The following is an 18,636-nucleotide window of genomic DNA, read 5'->3' as shown; positions in this document are numbered from 1 at the left end:
TATATATATATATATATATAATATGTGATATTAAAACTCCAGGAAAAAGTTTATTAATTACAATAATTAAACTGAAGGAGTACACAAAGCCAGTCCATTCCACAAACTGGAGCCTTTTTCCTTTCGTTAGTACTTGGCAGATTGTTAACAATGTATGCAAAACGTGTATCTGGACTTTTTAATATTATAGTGTGGTGCTTCAATTCAATATTCTGAAATGAACTGACAGAACAACCTAAAGTTGTGACAGCCCCTTGGCATGTAGAAGTTGCCAGTCCACTGTCCAGACATTGCAGATCCACATCATCTCCACCCTTTTGGTCAGTAATAGGAGAACATTTATGTGATCCTGTGCCATCAACCCACACCTTCATTTTGTTGTTGTCTGTAAATATATTAGGGAGATTCATCCTCTCCATTCATCTTGGTGATATTGTCTCTAGGACTGAAAGGAAGGGAAAATTAACATTTTTGAGTTGTCTCCAGAGGAGCAATATTTCAATGGGGACACTTGTTCAAGTGACAACTATCTAAGATATGAGTTTCCACAGATTTGCTCCCAAATCTTGCTGTGTCTGAACATAAAACGGAAAGGTTTTTTAACTATTACCTACTCTATCCAAAATGAAAAAATGGTTTGGCTTAAGATATGCTTTAATCCCCCCAAAAAAAGACACAGCAGAGATGGTGTGTGTTTAGGCTGCAGATGAAGTTGTGGAGCGGTGCTTGGTAGGGAGTTGAAGCTCAAGAATTTCAGCTTGTGAATGTCTAAACCCAATTAGTAAATTCACAGTTTCTGTGATCAATTTTAGATGCATTTAACCTTAGTAGTAATGTGTATAAAAGTTTAGGACTTTTCACTTACTGCTGACAAACACAAAGGAATTATTGTGGCAAATTAGACACTGCACCAACCATCAACATTCTAACTGTCATTTCCTATTATTAGTATTATTCCTATCTTCTCATACTTTTTTGTAACCCCTTCCTCCTTTTTGTCCTTTACTCAGCTGGTAAATTCAGGTCAATTCACCAACACAAAAACATGCAATATTTTCATTACTGTGTGTTATGTGGTCATTTTTTTGAGATGGAGAATGATTTTATCGGACAGATTAGTTAAATTTACCATATGAATGGCGGTATATCATTCATATTTTACTTTATTTTATAAGAAGAAGTCACTTCACTATCTAACTGATTAATTGGGAATTTCTGAGGCTATTTGAGGTATATATAAAATAAATTGATTCAATAGTTAAATGACTATTTCATGCAAAAAAAAAAAAAATGCACATCTATGCCATATTTATTTGTGAACTGAGATTTTTGATGAGAAAATAATTGTGAGCCAAGGCAATGAACAATAGATAGAAAGGCAGCATCATTGCTGGATGTTTCCAAGTGGAAACTTTATTTACATGGCATTATAGGTATAATGAACAGGTATAACGACTTTGAATGGGAAGTCCTGAACCGGAGCTACAAGGAAACATGTGCTGCTGATTTGCCAGCAAATTATTATGCCTCAATCACATTAAGATTGAGCAGAGTAAACTATTTATATGACAACTAATGAACACAGTTCTAACAACATATTGGTAAACTGACTCCACTGTGTATTAGTTAAAACAATCCGGTTACTAGAACTTTGCAGTATGTCATATGACTTTGGTTTAGTTTGTTATGTTGCTGGATGCACTTCTGATAAGGAAATATTGAATATTCCTGTGAGATTAATGACTTGGATGGGAATACAATTAGAAAAGTTGAATTTATTTTAGACTGGTAAAGAAAAACACTTGTGGGAATATCTGACGTTTAGTTTACATAAACATGCCACACCATATAAGCATAATACAATCAAATTTCACTTTTTAAACACGTTTTCTACCAATGGAAGCAGTTAAACATCCTATGCTCCAAGATACAAATTATAAGTGACTTTGTGAACAAAAAAAGTAATATCATATGGCAGTTTCTGTGGCTTGATATATTTTGTGGAGAAATGGCTGAAAGCATGTGTTTATCGAATTATACAGATAATGAGAAATGGAGGCTGTGGAAACAGTTTGGCCTTTCCTTGTGGGAAAGATGGAATACTAACCCAAGGGTTTTTGCCAAGTAATATGGGATTTTCATGTCTATTTTAAAACAGAGATCACTTCCTGGCAGATAACTACTTACACAGTGTTATCTACAGTACATACAGAGTTTTTTTTTACATTTTGACCTGGAGGTTGGTAAGTTTGTAGTAACATTGTTAAGAGACCACTGATCTGCAATAAATATTAACTCCACGTAAAAGTTAATAAATAAACAAGGATGGAACAGTCCAAAATAAGTCAGCTGCATGTAGGAAATTTGTGATCAGGAAAGATATGTCAAATCCTCCTAAACATTTGTTCCTTTTGAGTGCAGTCAGCAAGTAGTCTTGTGTGGGTAAAAGACTGCGGCCTACTCCAGCTGAAAAGGTATGCACTATATAAAACTACCTTTTAAAGATATACTCTTCAATTAGCCACAAAGGATATAAATTCCCTTTGTGTAAGTTATGCAATTTTGGAAATCTAGATGTAGCTTTTAAAAGCAGTGGTAATGTCATTACTTCAAAATTACTTACAAAATCTTACCTATAGTGCAATCAATAATTTTGCAGCAAAATACGTTTTGCCCAAATCACTGTTCTTCTCCCTAGTTTCCAAAAGCTGGGTGAGTATTTGAAGAAACAATTGTGGAAATAATGGATTGCAAATAGAGAAGAAAGCTTTATAAAAGTCAAAACTATTTGCAAAGGTTAAAGCAAACAATAAACTTTTGCTACTGCGGTATTTAATACCAGCCAGAATATCTAAAGTAGTTCACATATATCCTTTGACCTACTTTAGGGATTGCTTGGCCATCGACACCTATAGGCACATCTGGTGGGACTGACCCAAAGTGAACATATTTTTGAACAATGTGTATCAAACAATACACATGGTACTATGAAGAGTAGCACTGCAAAATCCATAGAAAGGACTCTTGTAAAAAATGGGCAACTGCAGTAGGGTGGACATTTAAACTCTTGCATATGCTCAGTGTAGGAAAATACTGTCCTTCAAATATGTAGTTATGAATGTTTATCTTGCTATGTTATTGCTTTTTGGGAGGGTTGATTAATTCCTATAACTCCACAAGCCCCACCTTCATTGGCCATTGTTTTATGACCCCAAGACCCTACTACCTCATGTTCAGTTTAATGGTAGATTCATTATTTGTTTCTGTCACATGCTGTATGCTTTGTTCAATGTATCTGAGCGTGTTATAGTATGTATGGATAATACTATGTTCAACACAGCTTTGATAAAATGTTTCAAACCTGTTAAAACTGCTTAGAAAAATGTATTGAAAGAAAAATCTAAATTATCATAGGTAAGCCCTGTCCCCAGAAAATCTCAATACAGGTTGTTGGAAACAGCCATGAGGTGAAATAATAATATGGTAATGATGGCTAAGCAACAAGAAGGGGTAGGCAATAACATTGTATTTGTCAGGGCTATATGCAGGGAATAGAAACCCCATTAAAAAACACTATTTAGATTACTGCACTAGTACTTAAATAAACTGTATATCTGGTCTGCGCAGGCACTGGACTTTGTGGTGTTAATTGCTCACTTGGTGCCATAGCAACCTATGCGGAAATTATCAGGTAAGTATTAAGGAATCAAATTTGATGATGTGAGTTGAAAGAATTATAAAATAAATATCTGTTTTTCCTTCCACCTTTTCCACAGTATTAAATCAAATGAAAATACATTTATACTGAGTTTGTCTGTATTGTAAAATAAATGTTATACTGTCATAAATGAAACACATTCATGTTAACCAGGACTGTATATCTACATTATAGCAAATACATCATGTTCTAATAGAAAGACAACTTGTGTAATTATTGCACTTAGTACTGTAAATCTGTCTGCTTCAATCAACTACTCATGAGTAGTTATATGAAGTGAATACAAGATTCCTGGCCTAGCATGTAAACTCTCATTTAATAAGTCTACTACACAGTAACTACTTTTATTTCACAGGGGTTGGTTTACTAAAACAGAAGAGTCTGTTCCCCTAGCAAAGTGAATATTTACTCTTCAAAGTGAAAGCTCGCTAAGCTTAGAGAGCTTAGAGAATCTATTGAAGCAGCAATATTTTTTTTTTAGTTTCCAATATTGGATATTCAAAGTCAACACAGCTTCATGTTATTCTAAAAGCTAAGAGAACGTTCACATTGCAAGTTAAAATTCACTTTCATGCTAAGAACAGTCCTTTAGTAAATCCACCTTATAGTCTTCTACAGGGCAGGTAAGAAATAGTGAAGACCTCTGTCTTTGATTGTTTTCAGAAATCGTGTTCAATTTCTAATAGTTAATGGGGTCAATCGATGGCTGAAAGGAGCAGGATGGAAAATTGTCAACTAACACTGAATGTGGTTTTTGTTCAAGAAATTCCATTAATTCCAAAAGTTAAAATGAAAAAAAGGCTTTGAAAGGCATTCGCCAAGTCTTTAATAGTATTATTGAATGTTCTGATGAGATTTTTCATATGAACAAAAATCTACCAGTGTATTCCCAGCTTAAGACCAAGCCCTAAATAAAAGCATGTTGTGCAGAAACAAAACTTCTATGAACTGCAGCACAGTATACATGTAGTTTTATGTAAATATACTATGATTAGACTATTTTTAAAGATTAGTGAAAAAATAGTTTTTTCATTTATCTCAACTGTTTTTATTCCAATTTATAAACAATTGACACAAGAAGATGGAGTGAAGTGATTTTAGGTAAATAACTTGCAAAATGTTTAGCAATAACAACAGCAGTCTTGAAAATTTGTCAACATTACTTTCTATCAAAATATGACAGACATGTGTAGGTAAATTTCCAGAGAAGATTTATAAATATGAAAATATCACTTTTGACCTTTCATAAATAGGCCCTTTCAGTTACCTTGTGATAGGCTGGAATCGTTCAACTCCCTTAACCCAAAGTTGTTAAAGTATATGTGAAGCCAAAATATTTATTTTTGGAAAGGAAAGGATTAGAACCCTGTCAAATGTTTACTGCTATATAGGATTTCTGTCCTGCTGATGTTTTACCAGACAGGAAGTGAAGAAAACTCTCCAAAAGCAATACAGACAGAAATAAAAATACTTTTTTTTTAGTAAAGTAGGGGGAGGTTTGAACTCCTATCAGATTTTTTTTCTGTCTGTATCCCGGTTGCAGATTTTCTCTTACTTCCTGTCTGGTAAATCTGTTGTCAATGAGATAGAAAGTGAGGGGAAATATCTCTAAGTGAAGGGGAATATCTGTAACGGAGCCCAATGTAGCCTCATGGGGTTCTAACCCTTTCTCACACTATCCAAAACTGAGAAACAAAATATCATAGTAAATAGCCGTATAAACCAACCAGGGATTCTAATCTTCCAACAGTCTAAACGTTTTTGGCTTGACATACAATTTAAAGTTCAACTTGGCTACTGTAGAAAAATAATATTTTCATTCATGTTCTTGATCATCCAGAAACAAATCGGTCTAAACTCAAAAGCATTCGCGGGTAAACTAGATCTTCTCAGCTAGAATTTTGCTGAAATAACAGTGCATATTATAATTAGATGATGTCTGTTTGTTCCCCTACAAAGATTTCAGGGCCAGTTTTGCTAAAATAGGCTTGACTGAAAGGATACTAGCCATGATGCAAAAAGCTATAATTACCCAATTTAGTATGTGGTTCTTCTGTGCTGGAAAGTACTTCAGACTCAGATACTTTTGTTTTAGTGGGAGGTGAAGCTGAAGCAAACAACATACATAACTTATATAAACAGATTGAACAATTTACTTATGCTTCAAAATCTTCAAAACTGAATTCTAAAATATTAAAAATAATGTTATGGAAAAATAAAATGTAATTTTTCTTACAGTAGACCATTTTGGGGCATAAAAGGTATAAATCCTTATGTATGTAACTTTAAAATGCACATATATCATTCCAAAGAACTCATTTATATGGTTTAAGGATTATACTGTAGTTCTATAGTAAAACAAGTGTAAAAGAAGGAAGAGAATTCTTATTACAGCCAATTCGATTTTGGCTTTTATTTTCTTAGTGCAGAAGGCAAGTTCTTGTTGGGCAATACCCTCACTCTTCCTTTGAAGTACGTCTTCATAAATCAAGGTCATTGTTTTTTGAGGTTACTTCAAATATTGTTCATAAAATAATATTTCTGCCTCAGACCCTTCTCACAAAACCACACATCTCATGCCTCTATCAGCAATAATTCTCCTTATTTTTCACAACTAAGAGGGTTATTCACCACAAAGCCGAAGGATCCAGCCATAGCTTCGGCTGATCCTACGGCTCACTTTGGCTGCCAGAGACCTTTGGTTCAGTCAAGCTGAAAGGCTGCTGTACGAGCTATTCACTCTAGCCCCCGTACAGCAGGCGAACGGTTCAGCCGAGCCGAGCGCATATACTTCAGCTTGGCTGACCCATAGTCCCAGCCACAGCGGGACGAACGATCTGCCGAAGCAACTTCTGCACTATGAGAATAGGGGTGAGTGAACTGCCAGAGCTTCGGCACAGCCAAACCAGATGTTGGAACTGCTTCTGCACTTCGCCTAAGTGCATGTTCGGCTGACCAAAAGCAGAACGACATTTGGCTCAATTCTCTTCGGCTCCGTTATTCACTCGGCTGTCTTCGGGAAGCTTTGTGAATACCCAGATAGCAAGCAATTGAGATGCAAGTTTGAAAATGACTTGCTAAACTATTGCTAGACTTACCAAACTTCACAATTTTGTTGCACAATCACAGCAAGTCTGCATTGCAAGTCTCCAGATCAACGTGCTTTGCAAAAGTGCTGTAACACTTGCAGAGCTCTTGCTAAGACCTGCAGGACTCTTGCTGTCGACTTGCCAAGCAAATTTGCTACAAATTTAGAAAGTGTCAACTAGAACTTGTGCTGCATGTGTTCTGCAAGTCTACAACTTGCCAGGAATGTGTGCAGCAAGTTAACAAGAATTACAATTTAACCCTGCCACAAGTTTGTGGCAAGTTATCCTTGATATCTGGTTATACCCCTAAGTTACAATTTTAATCCACCCAACAAAATCCCATGTCAACCAGAACATTGACCCATAGGCAGTACAATTTAAGCCTGCTGGTTCTTTTCTGCTGGTGGTTCTGGTTAGCCCACCATACATATATGACACTGTTATAAGTAAGGACCAATTGCAAAGTAAAACGACTGGTATTTTGTAAGTTACTTGAGCCTGGAACTGAAACCCGGCACTAAGCAGCGTACAGGAACAGCTCAATTTATCAAAATGCACATTTTATAATACTTATAGATTGGGTCTGAATCTGCACCCTTTAATAAGCATAAATTAAGATGATACTATGATTGTAGGTCACCAAGAATCTATGAAGCAATATAAACCATCATTTCGAGTGCAATCATTATAAATAGATTGGGGGAAAACTGTAAAAAATGAACACGTGGAACAACTCACAATAAGCCTAAAGGAAAAATATATTTCACAAATGATGTGAATCCATGGATTCTTGTTGGCAATGTAAATTTGCTATAAACACTATCATGGGAAAAGTTATGCATGCCAAAAAACTCTCTCAGATAAAGTAATTAAATAGCATGTGATAATTTAATCTCATGACTTTATCTATACAAAGATGAGTAACTAAATTAGAATAAAATGGATCTAGTTTATAATATCAATGAAATGAACACATCAATTAAGTTGGTTCAGTAGTAAATGAACATGCTCTGTATTACCTAATATATGCTTTGGAGGCTTCAAAGGAGGAAGAGATTCCATTGTTGCTATTTCTGGAGCTTCAGATGGAATACCATATGGTTATTGTACAAGAACTAAGTGCAATCATTTAGGTAAATATGGGGAAATGGTTACATGTTTTAATCTAAAGCAAGAAATAATTCAACTAACGTGTTTATGTTATAACTGCATTAATACAAATCATAAGACAGATACGGCTACAACACTGGTTTTTAAGGAATATGAAAATGATCTGCGTATTCCTAATCATTCTATCGAGTGTTATTTTGAAAGTAAGCAATTTGGTTCTGCTGTTGGGTAATTCTGTCTTATTAAAGTAGCAAGAAAGGGCATTTGGCCTAGCTCCACAAAATGGAGGCCTACTGTTATACTGGAGATTTCAAAGAAGGGGCATAAAAGCTAATCGAATTTTGGCATGCTGGTACCCCGGCAGGATAAAAATATCCTTTTTTAAGGGTAAGTATCTTCTTTCCTTTGCCATTAGCAGCTCAAAGCTATTGTAAAAATAAGGTAGATTAATTTGAAATGTCTAATGTAACTCTCATATTGCCCTAAAATTAGGTCATGTCATTAGAAATAATAATTTCTTTTTGGTAGATATAGTGGAGAATTGTGGGGTCTCTGCATGGTTTTTTCATCCCTACTGTGATCACATTAATGATACACAGATGCCATCTATGCATCTACAAAATTACAACTTCATGAGCTACAGCATGGTTGTGTAATCAATTACTTAACTGCATAGGGTGCTCTAAGCATGTTCCTGGGTCCCTTTCCACATTCAGAATTTTGTAAGAAAATTTGAAAGTGGAAGCTAAGTAATGAGGCATTTGTCTGGGTTCATAAAATGCCTTAGAGATACCAACTCTTATGTGAATATTGTGATCTCAATAAATCAGTAACCAATACATTGCTTGCTGTAGAAGATCTCCCAGGTTTTAAAACATTTCTCAGCATACATAAAGGCCTTTGAGGTGTTGTAAATGATCTACTGACAACAAAAAAGGGTTAACAAATACTAAAGTGCCAAAGTTTAGACTTGCCTTTATACCGTGCATTTTGTGACACTATGGCGTCTATTCACTAAGCTGCCGTAGGCAGCCGAGTGAATGACCGACCTAAAGCGAAGTGAGCCGAACGCTGTTCGGCTATTCACTTCAGGCTGGTACGGCTGATTTCAGCCATATATCGGCTGAAATCAGCCATACATCGGGTGGCTTTGGGTCGGCCGAACATGCTTAGCCGACCCGAAGTGCAGAAGGAGTTCGACTCAGCCGATCCAAAATCTGGATCGGCTAAGCCGAACCTCCGGCAGGCTTCTCACTGCTGTTCGGTTGGGAGACTCCCGGAGCGCCCGGGAGAGTTTGCTGTCTGGAGATCAGTGTCCCTGGTTAGCTGGTAACCAAGGACGCTGATCTCTCTGCAAGTGGCCGGAGCCAGCCGTAAGATCACAGCTGGCTCCGCCCAGCTGTCAGAAGCAGGCCGCTCGGCCAGCTTCGGCTTTCAGCGCGGCTCAGCCGAGATGAGGCATATGCTTTCGGCTCGACTGAGCCGCTCGGCCAAGTTCGGGAGCTGTACGGGCTATAGTGAATAGTCCGGTCCTGGGGCCGAAACTAGCCGAAGGATCGGCCGAAGCTACGGCTAGATCCTTCGGCTGCTTCGTGAATAGACCCCTATGTAGTCTAGTACAGAATTCACAATTGCTAAAATCTTTACCTAAAACAAGGTAATCCTTAAAATAATTACCCAATGAAGAAGACTGTTCATCAAAGACAGGAGATTCATCTAGTTTATTAGTTACTTGAATGTAAGGATTGGTTACTGTGGGATGGGGAGAAAATTAGATTTAGCTGATATCTCACTGATATGTAGTACTATAATATTAGAAATATAATATTAGTACTATTAGTACTATAATATTAGAAACTGACTGTTCATATTAGAAAGACATTGGGGTTGATTTACTAAAGGCAAATAGGCACTTTACGGTATTATTTAATATTATATAAACACATGTAATATTTTGTTACTAGAGTTATAGATTTCTGGGCTAAATCAAAGTAATGGAACTTATTGTGAGCAAATTTCCTAGTAAAGTGGTAGACACAAGATAATAAAGCAATGGAACAGTGTTATACATGTACAAGTCTTGTCATTGAGGCTGATTTACTAAATGAGTAAAGACTATTTACTTTGTAAAGTGAATGCTAGTAAAAAATGTGAACCTGTGTTCACTTTGAATTTCCAATCATGTATTAGAGAAATGGAAAAAACCCAGAATTTTTGATCTTATTTAGTTCAATGAATCTTTCGCTTGCGAAGGGAATAGCCTCTATTCCTTTAGTAAATCTACCCCATTATGTTTAATATTATTAATAAGAAACATGACCATTGCGTTTTAAAGCTTGCAGCATACTTTACATAGACATCACAGTACTCTATTGCTATAACACTGAAAACTAAAATGCTAAAAGTCTGTTAATGTACTTTAAATCAATAGGCATAAATCTGGGTAGGTATAAGCCAACAATACAGTTTGGGTCGTCTAATGCCAATTAGAAGAAAACAAACTACAGTCATGAAAATATGATTTGAAACAAAGGAATTATTGATGGAATTAAGTAATCTCAGCTTGGAATGCTGTAATGTATTTGTTACATTGAATTGTTGGTCACATTTTTACAATGTGGTTGCATATGTGGCACTTAACGAATCTTTGCAAAAAGTATTTCTTTAGATTTGTGCAGTTATTGCAAGTTAATTGAAGCAATATACTTTTTATTGGGAATTTTGTATTCTACAGATGCCAAATATCCACAAATAAAGGACATTAATATACTTCATAAAATTTGAGCTTTTTACACCCAAAACCTAACCAAAATGTTATGTTTAAAGCCACATGTAAAAATTGAATGAGCCAAATTTGCTCATCTATATAATTTACGTTGTTTTAGGCTAGTGGATGTACTAGCTAAAGTTAAAGACAACTCCAGCCAAAACATTTATTTTTTGCCTTGGATAGGGTGGGAAAGAATCACTGTATATCATTTAATGCTGTCTTTGTCCCCATTGGTGAAATTAACTCTCCTTTACTGTCCCAGTGACAAGATGTCAGGGAAAGGACATAATGGGATATCTTGTCACAGGTACAATATGTACATTTGGTTCTCCCCACTGGTATTACAGACAGCAATATGTGATCCTTACCCACTCTTTTCAAAACTAACAAAAAATGTGTTGGTCGGAGTTGGGATTTGAAATAAATGCTGACACACTCTATTTCATTTTAAAGAACCCTCTGTGTAGTTCTACATGTAAAAACAATCTAGGGGACTTGTAGTGTGAGCAGTTGGGTACAGACAGGAACTGGAACAAAGCTGCATGTGACCTCTGCAAGGTATACCTTCATTTATACCAATGAAAATTGCAACTGGAATTGGAACCCATTAAGTGGAAACAAACCTATGATCTCTTGTTTAGTCGGGGAGCTGCTGCTATTTTATCACTGATAAGATAAACTATATATTTATTGTTAAATATGGAAGAGATTTTTAAACTATCAATTTACAATATTTACTTGCTATTCCAGGGACAGACCACTAATCACAGCTGTGGTCAATGATGCATGTGCATGCATTGAGATTGCCAAATAAGACAGCTTTTGCAGCCGGCAAGGGAAAGCAAATGTTGCTTGTTTGCAGGCAATGTAAATTTTCCTTCAGAAAATCAAGCCGGCAAGTCTATTTTCTAACTCCTCCATCTCAACTGTCCCAACTGATGTACAGATTTCTTAGACAGCTCAGTTAATTAAACAGTTGATTGTTTTACCATGCTATAATTACTTGCTGTAGTTAACTATCATAATGTATGAGTAATAACTTACTTAGAAGTAATAATTTAAATGGCTCAGCAAATGTGTGCTCTTTTAAACTTAAATCAGATAAAAAACAAGTGTGGTTTTTTTTCTTAGTTCCTCCCCCTCAGTGCTGCCCACCTGGTCTTATACTTACCTTCAGCCCAGATCCAGTGACCTTCACTGTGCAGCCCCACTCTGAGCCACACAGAATTTCCCTAACAAATGATCGATTGGTACTTTACATGTGCATCACAGCCCCATTCATATTTATTGGAAAGCTGTACTTGGAGTGACCACTTTCCCAGAGGAATGAGTGAGGCTGTGACATGCATGCAGAGTATGGGCCATCCATTCTTGGAGGTAAGGTTGTGCCCTCAGAGCAGGTCTGAAAAGTGAACCTAACTACATTGGTGCTGAAGGTACGTATAAGACCAAGTGGGTAGCAGAGAGATGGAGGGAAATAAGTAAAATAAAAAAAAATAAAAACATAATTTCCAGGGACAGCATAAAAAAAACTGATAAACTTTTATGTGTTATAACGAGGAGCTGCTGAAAGCTTGGAGGATAGAAACCTGAAGAGGACATCCTATAGGGATCTCACTTACAGCAGATATTAATGGTTTGCCTCCCACTGTCTATCTTTCTATTGCTATGTGCTTTTAGACACTGAGTAGATATGGGGAGGTATGTAAACCAATAAAGAAGCAACTTATTTCTATGCACTAACTCAGTCCCATGCACAAAACTATTTAAAAAATAAATATGTCTATAAGACAGCAAAGCAGCGCACAATGGGGTTGTAAATAGGCTGTTCATTATGCAAAGGAGCTTAGTGAATATGGTGAAGTTTCACTTTGCAAAGAATACCCAATCATGTGCAAGGAAAATACAAAAAAAAACAGTATTATTGCTTCCACATGATTGGATGATGGCTAGCAGAGCTTCACCTCATTTACTAAACTAAGGGGAAACTTTCACTGCAAAGTGCAAATTCCCTTGCAAAGTGAAAAGTCCATTTGCCTTTAGTAAATAAATGTCAACGTGTGTTTCTCTCTTCCACCTTTCTACGTTTTTTTGTGCTTCGAAAATAGTTCTGAACAATCAATTTCTCTGCATAAATTATTTTTATTTTAGTCTCTCTAATAACTTTGAAAGCAAAAAATGAATAGCCTGCAATGGAAAGGTCAGTTGATGTCGAATCTACAGCTGCGTCACTGCGTGCAGGTTTTTTAGAGTCTATTATTTCCCAATATATATTTAAGAAACCACATAAATAAGCAAATGGGAATTTAAAACAAACACAAAACAAAAATAATTAAAACTGTTTGCTATTGTGCGTCATTAAAAGAAACAGAAAACTTGTAGCCCGATACAATGCTAAAAATGCTAGAAACTAAAAGAGAAAAAACTATTTCCACATGCAGTGCTAACAAACGATGATATCTTTGGCTGAAGAATGATTATTGAGTGAACAAAGAATGAATGCCATGAGGGGAAGAAGAGGATAAATTGCTGTGGAATGCAACAAATGAGTCTGAAGGAATGACAAAGGTCAGCGATGGTTTCCTAGAAAGACAAGTGGCTTGTTCTGTAAATAAAAAAAACTGGCAAAGGAGAGATGGAGGCAAGAAATGTTGAAGCTATGTTACCCATAGTTGCTTGGACCCATTCTAGGGTACCAGTTGATGAATCTGGTGTGAAAGATTCCACAATGGTTTGGCTTGTTACTGCTACAGAAAATGTAATATCATTATACCAAAACAATAATGTATGTTAAAAAACCTAAACAGCAAAGGGTCTGTTTACTCAATAGGACTGACTTACTAAAGGAGTTAGTAAGAAAGTATATGTTTACTCAACTAAATGAAGCTGTGGTCACTTTGAATGCCAAATTATGCACAAAGGATTAAATAAAAAGGAGGGTGCCTTGCACATCAGTGATTGATTGAAGTAAGCACAGCTTCACTTTAGTCACTTTTATTTACTGTTCTACTCCTAGTAAATCAACCCTAAAGAATAATTTTCATCTTAGATTGTGCTTACATCAAATACCTAAGAAGGCTCAGTTAAATTCAAAAAATAGAAATAGAGTGGGAATTAAAAGTAAACATAGTTTATAGTAAAAAATTAAAGACAGACAGTAAGGGCAGTTCAAGCATTGGATTTCCAGGGCTCTGCTAAGAGAGCAATGCTTCCACCAGGGGCGGACCTACCACCGGTGCAGCTGGTGCGGCCGCACCGGGGGGGGCAGTATCTATTCCAATACAGCCCCGGGGCAGAGATGGGGGTAGCCGCCGGTGTCCGGCTGCCGGATACCATTGGATCGGTATTCTGGTGGGTGGTAAGTTATTAAATAAAATAATTATTTTTTGTAGCCCAACTAATGGACATGCTGTATAAAGTACTGCTGGTATTTAGAGTGTTATATAGCAGGTCCCATTCTGCATTGCAGCAATGCAGAATGGCACCTTCTATAGAGGACTACAAATATCAGCAGTACTTTATACAGCATTGCCATTTTTACTACTTTTTTTGTGTGGTTGCTACAGGAGATGTGGGTTGGGGGTTTGTGGGGGGTTTTTTGGGGGGCGGGGAAGAAATATCTTGCACCAGGGCCCTTTGTTCCCTAGGTCCGCCACTGGCTTCCACATTCTCAGAAGCACAGAAGTTGGTCAGCAGTTTTCAAATAATGGACCTGGTTTACTAAAGGCTTAGAGACAGGTCACTTAAACAGAAAGAATGTTGATATTGTAAAGTGAATTTTCAAGGATCTGTTGGTAAAGCTGTGTTTACATTGAATACTCAACCGTGTTCATATGACTGGATGCTACTAAACTCTTTTCAAACAATTATGGTTCTATAATTAAAAGCTTTTAGCCTGTAATACGTTAGCATACTTTTACCTCTTCAAAAAAATTGGAGCCTCAGTAAATTAACTTTTATTAGTCAATGGGGTTAATTTACTAAAAGAGTAAAGCTGGCCATATGCACCGTGATTTTTCTCCGATAACTGTTGAATTTAGAAATTTGAGCTGTGGGTGGCCCTGTTGACACAAGCTGACTCCACAAAGGTCAACTAGAAAATTGAAGGAGACAGGTGAACATTTTTGACCGAACGGTGACTGAATGCAATCAGATGCAGTCACTGTTCAGGTATCCAGACTGTCACTGGTACTGGCTGTCTTAATACAATAGCCAGCAGGGAAGATTCCTCCATCCATGCTGTTTAGTGTGGATGGGGAATTTAAGAGGGTTATTCACTAAGCTACCGAAGGCAGCCGAGTGAATAACTGCGCCGAAGTGAACTCAGCCAAAAGGCGTTCGGCTATTCACTTCAGCTCTGTACGGCTGATTTCATCGGCTGGCTTTGGTTGACTTTGGTCAGCCGAACACGCTCAGCATGTTCGGCTGAGCCGAAGTGCAGAAGCTGTTCCACATCTAGATCGGCTGAGCCGAGCTCCTGCAGTTCACTCTCTGACATTCGCCCCTATTCTCATAGGGGCCGAATGGCAGTGAGTGAATAGCCGAATGCCGCCGATTGGCATTCGGCTCAGCTATTCTGCTTGGTAACTCCGTGGTAGAGAGCAGAATAAAAAAATGTAAACAAAAGAAAAAATGTTTAAAAATTATTTAAATAAATGTAACAAAAAGAAAATAATAAAAAAAGTAAAGAAAAGAAAAAAAACAGCGTGGGGTCCCCCTCCCAACCACACTAGACCCTTTAGGTCTGTATGGAAAGTTAGGAGGGACCTCTATTTTTTTTAAATGTATGGGGTTCCCCCCCAAAGTCATACCAGGCCCTTTAGGTCTGGTAGGAATTTTAAGGAGGAACCCCCACCCCCAAAAAAACCTAAAATTCCTAACCAGACCCTTGATCCGAGCACAGGCCTGGCAGGGCAGGAAAAGGGGGGGATGAGCGAGCACCCCCCTCCCTGACATCACAGCTGGCTCTGCCCAGTTGTTGCCATGTAATGACAGCCCAGTGTCCTCGAGGGCACTAGGCTCTCATTGAATGACAACAACTGGGCGGAGCCAGCCATGACGCTGGCTTCGCAGACCGTTCACCCTGCTTCGGCTGTCACTACGGCTCAGCTGAGCCGAAGCATGTGCATTCTGCCCGGCTGCCTTCGGCTGCTGTACGGGCTTTTGTGAATAGCCCATATAGCAGCCCTTCGGTTCGACTGAACCAAAGGGCTCCAACGGCCGAAGGGAGCAGAAGGATCAGCCGAGGCTACAGCTGGATCCTTTGGCTCTTTAGTGAATAACCCTCTAAGTGATTTCTATTGATCAGCCCATAGAGCTGAGTGAGAGAAATCTAACTGTGTAAGGCTAGCTGAAAGCATGTTCATTTTGCAAAGTGAATTTTGACTTTGTTTAGTGAATGAGGTGAGGGTAAGCAAAATCATGTGTAGTGAAAAACAGGGATTTTTGCTTGTATATAATTGGAATTGTTGAAGGCAGCATGGCTTCACCTCATTCACTCTGCAAAGTCAATTTTCACTCATTTTGGTGAGCATGCTTTATGTCTTTAGTAAATCATCCCCATTATCTGAAGAGTGTTGACCAACTTCTTCTTAATATGGTGAAAATTATTAATTCAGCAAATCAGCTCATAATGCAGGTTTACTTGTACTCTTGTACTCTGTAATAAATACACCATCATTCACATCTAGGAAACATTAAAATAAGAATAAGGCATAACAAAAAGAAGGGGTTAACAATCCCATAAAAGTACATTATGTAGCTTTTATATTTTAAGATTATTATGCAGTTATTTCAATGTAACACTTAAACACAAATTAACATAGTTAACAAATAAATGTAAACTGTGTATTCTTTAAAAAATAAGAAAAAATCATTTTGTTACAAATACATGGAAAGACCACTATATTCATGCCAGGGTTATAAAACATATTTCTGGTGAACAAACGTCAAGTGAAAAGCAGCAATACCTGGTTTAGGATCTTCTGCAATTGTTTTTTCTGAAGTTTTAAGGATTGGCAGGGAGATGGTAACTTTGGAAACTAAAAGAAAAAATACTCTAGTGTTAAAAATTAAGTTTTATTGATCCTGTGGGCAATGCAAACCTTGGATGCCTAAATAAGTCTGTACAAAAGAGCTCAGCAAACTCATACTGTAAATAATGACTATGCCAAATGATACATATAAGGGCTGAAAGGAAACAACTGTCTCGTAAAGTAGGGCAGTCTAGTGGGAACAATGTTATTTTGATTCTGCCAGTTCCTCTGAAATAAAGTTTAATCTTTGGGAAAAAAATGTCAGCACAGAGATTTGCATTTTATCATCAGCAACAGTGAAACAAAAAATCTGTAAAGTAACAATAAGAGTATGTGTGTTTCTAACACAGGATTAATGGAAGGGACATTTTACTTGTATTACAGTACCTGCTAGATTCCAGTACATTGAAGTGTGGACTTTTGTTAATTAATAGGCCAGAGATTAAACACCAATAACAAATATACAAACCACCACATTCAAATATTTATATGATGGCAATTTTCAAAATGTTATAATAATTTAACTCTAATTTGTATACAATTGAAAGAGCTATTTTAATTGAATGTGATTTACTAATGGAATACATTTTCACTTAACTAGTTCCTCACTATTATATTGTAAGCTTTCACGATCAAGGCCCTCCTAAGCCTCTTGTATTGAATTCTATTATAACTGTACCATCTCCCTTAATTTATTTTGTAGAGGGCCGCACAAAATGTTGGTGCTATATAGGTGCTATATACAGTTTGGTGTAGAGAAATTTAAAAAGGGTTTTGCACATACAGTATTAGGGTGGTTGAAGTTAATGCAATGATTTAAGTGAAAATTCAGTTGAGCCTTCCTACATATCCAAAAAGCATTCAGTGATAATTGTAGTGTTAAATCTTAAAAATACATTCAAGTACATTAGCTATTAATACAAAAATTGCTTATTTGTGTGTGTATTTGAATTCAGTGATTTGAGTATCTGCAGCTGAGTAATATACATATAAGATACATTTGTGTTAATAGTTAAGGTACTTGAATACATTTTTAAGATTTAACTCCTGAGTTCAGTGTCACTTTAAGTGTAGCTTTTCGACACAACAATAAACATACAATGATAAACAACCCTCAGATGTGATAGCAACAGTTGTGCTAAAGTATAAAGAGGTTCAAAAACATGATTTATATGTAAAACATTGGCTGTATTTACAGTTGTGCTTGAGAGCTTTGGCAACCAAACTGAATTGCATATTTTAAGGAAGCAATACTATGGATAGTTTGCTTTAACTATTTAAATATTAACAAAATATTATTTTCAGAAGAAAGTATTCATAACTGTTCTAATAATAAAAATTAAAAAAAGTTTTTTATAAGTATTCATAACTTTTCATAAAAATTATTACATCCAGAAAATATATATCATGGCACATCAAAATGATATAAAAAATACAATACAAAAATTCCCTATTTAATGCAATCTCATTAAAAAAAACTGTCAAATCTGTTACCTTTTAGTGCTAAATACATTCAAAATATTTAAATCTTTAAAAAAAAACTCTACAGAAGTTTAAGGGATCTCACATTCAACTATTTCCAGGTAATTAGCCCTAACACAACTAAATATTAACTTAATCAATAAAAAGATTAAAAATAAGAAGATACTTAAAAGACAAATGGATTAAAATAACACACCAACCCAGGTGTCTAGCATAGGTCAAACTTGTAAAAACAAAAATCATAAGATTAAAAATTGTGGGACATGTTCCAACATTTAAAATAAATTGCGATATGTGTGTTAAACTTGCATAAACAATTAGTTCAACCATAAGTCCTCTTATTATTTCTAAATATAACTCATGAACATGTGAACTAGTTGTTCATAATTTGATAGTTACATTATATTACATTCTCCTTCCAGATCCAGACCT

At 36.4% G+C, this 18,636-nt stretch overlaps 1 protein-coding gene across 1 annotated transcript in view; it reads right to left on the bottom strand.

Annotated features, from left to right (window-relative positions):
• ABI3BP (ABI family member 3 binding protein) overlaps positions 1-18,636 on the bottom strand; it is a 141,998-nt gene that overhangs the window by 118,127 nt on the left and 5,235 nt on the right. The window contains exon 3 of the mRNA XM_018565197.1: positions 16,657-16,728. The gene's annotated coding sequence lies outside the window, so the exon portion shown is untranslated. The remainder of the gene's footprint in view (positions 1-16,656; positions 16,729-18,636) is intronic.

Source organism: Nanorana parkeri, unplaced genomic scaffold, assembly GCF_000935625.1.
Source record: "Nanorana parkeri isolate BGI_ZX_2015 unplaced genomic scaffold, ASM93562v1 scaffold821, whole genome shotgun sequence".
Classification (NCBI taxonomy): domain Eukaryota; kingdom Metazoa; phylum Chordata; class Amphibia; order Anura; family Dicroglossidae; genus Nanorana; species Nanorana parkeri.
The sequence above is the reverse complement of the archived record's forward strand: the minus strand, read 5'-3'. Positions and strand labels throughout refer to the sequence as shown.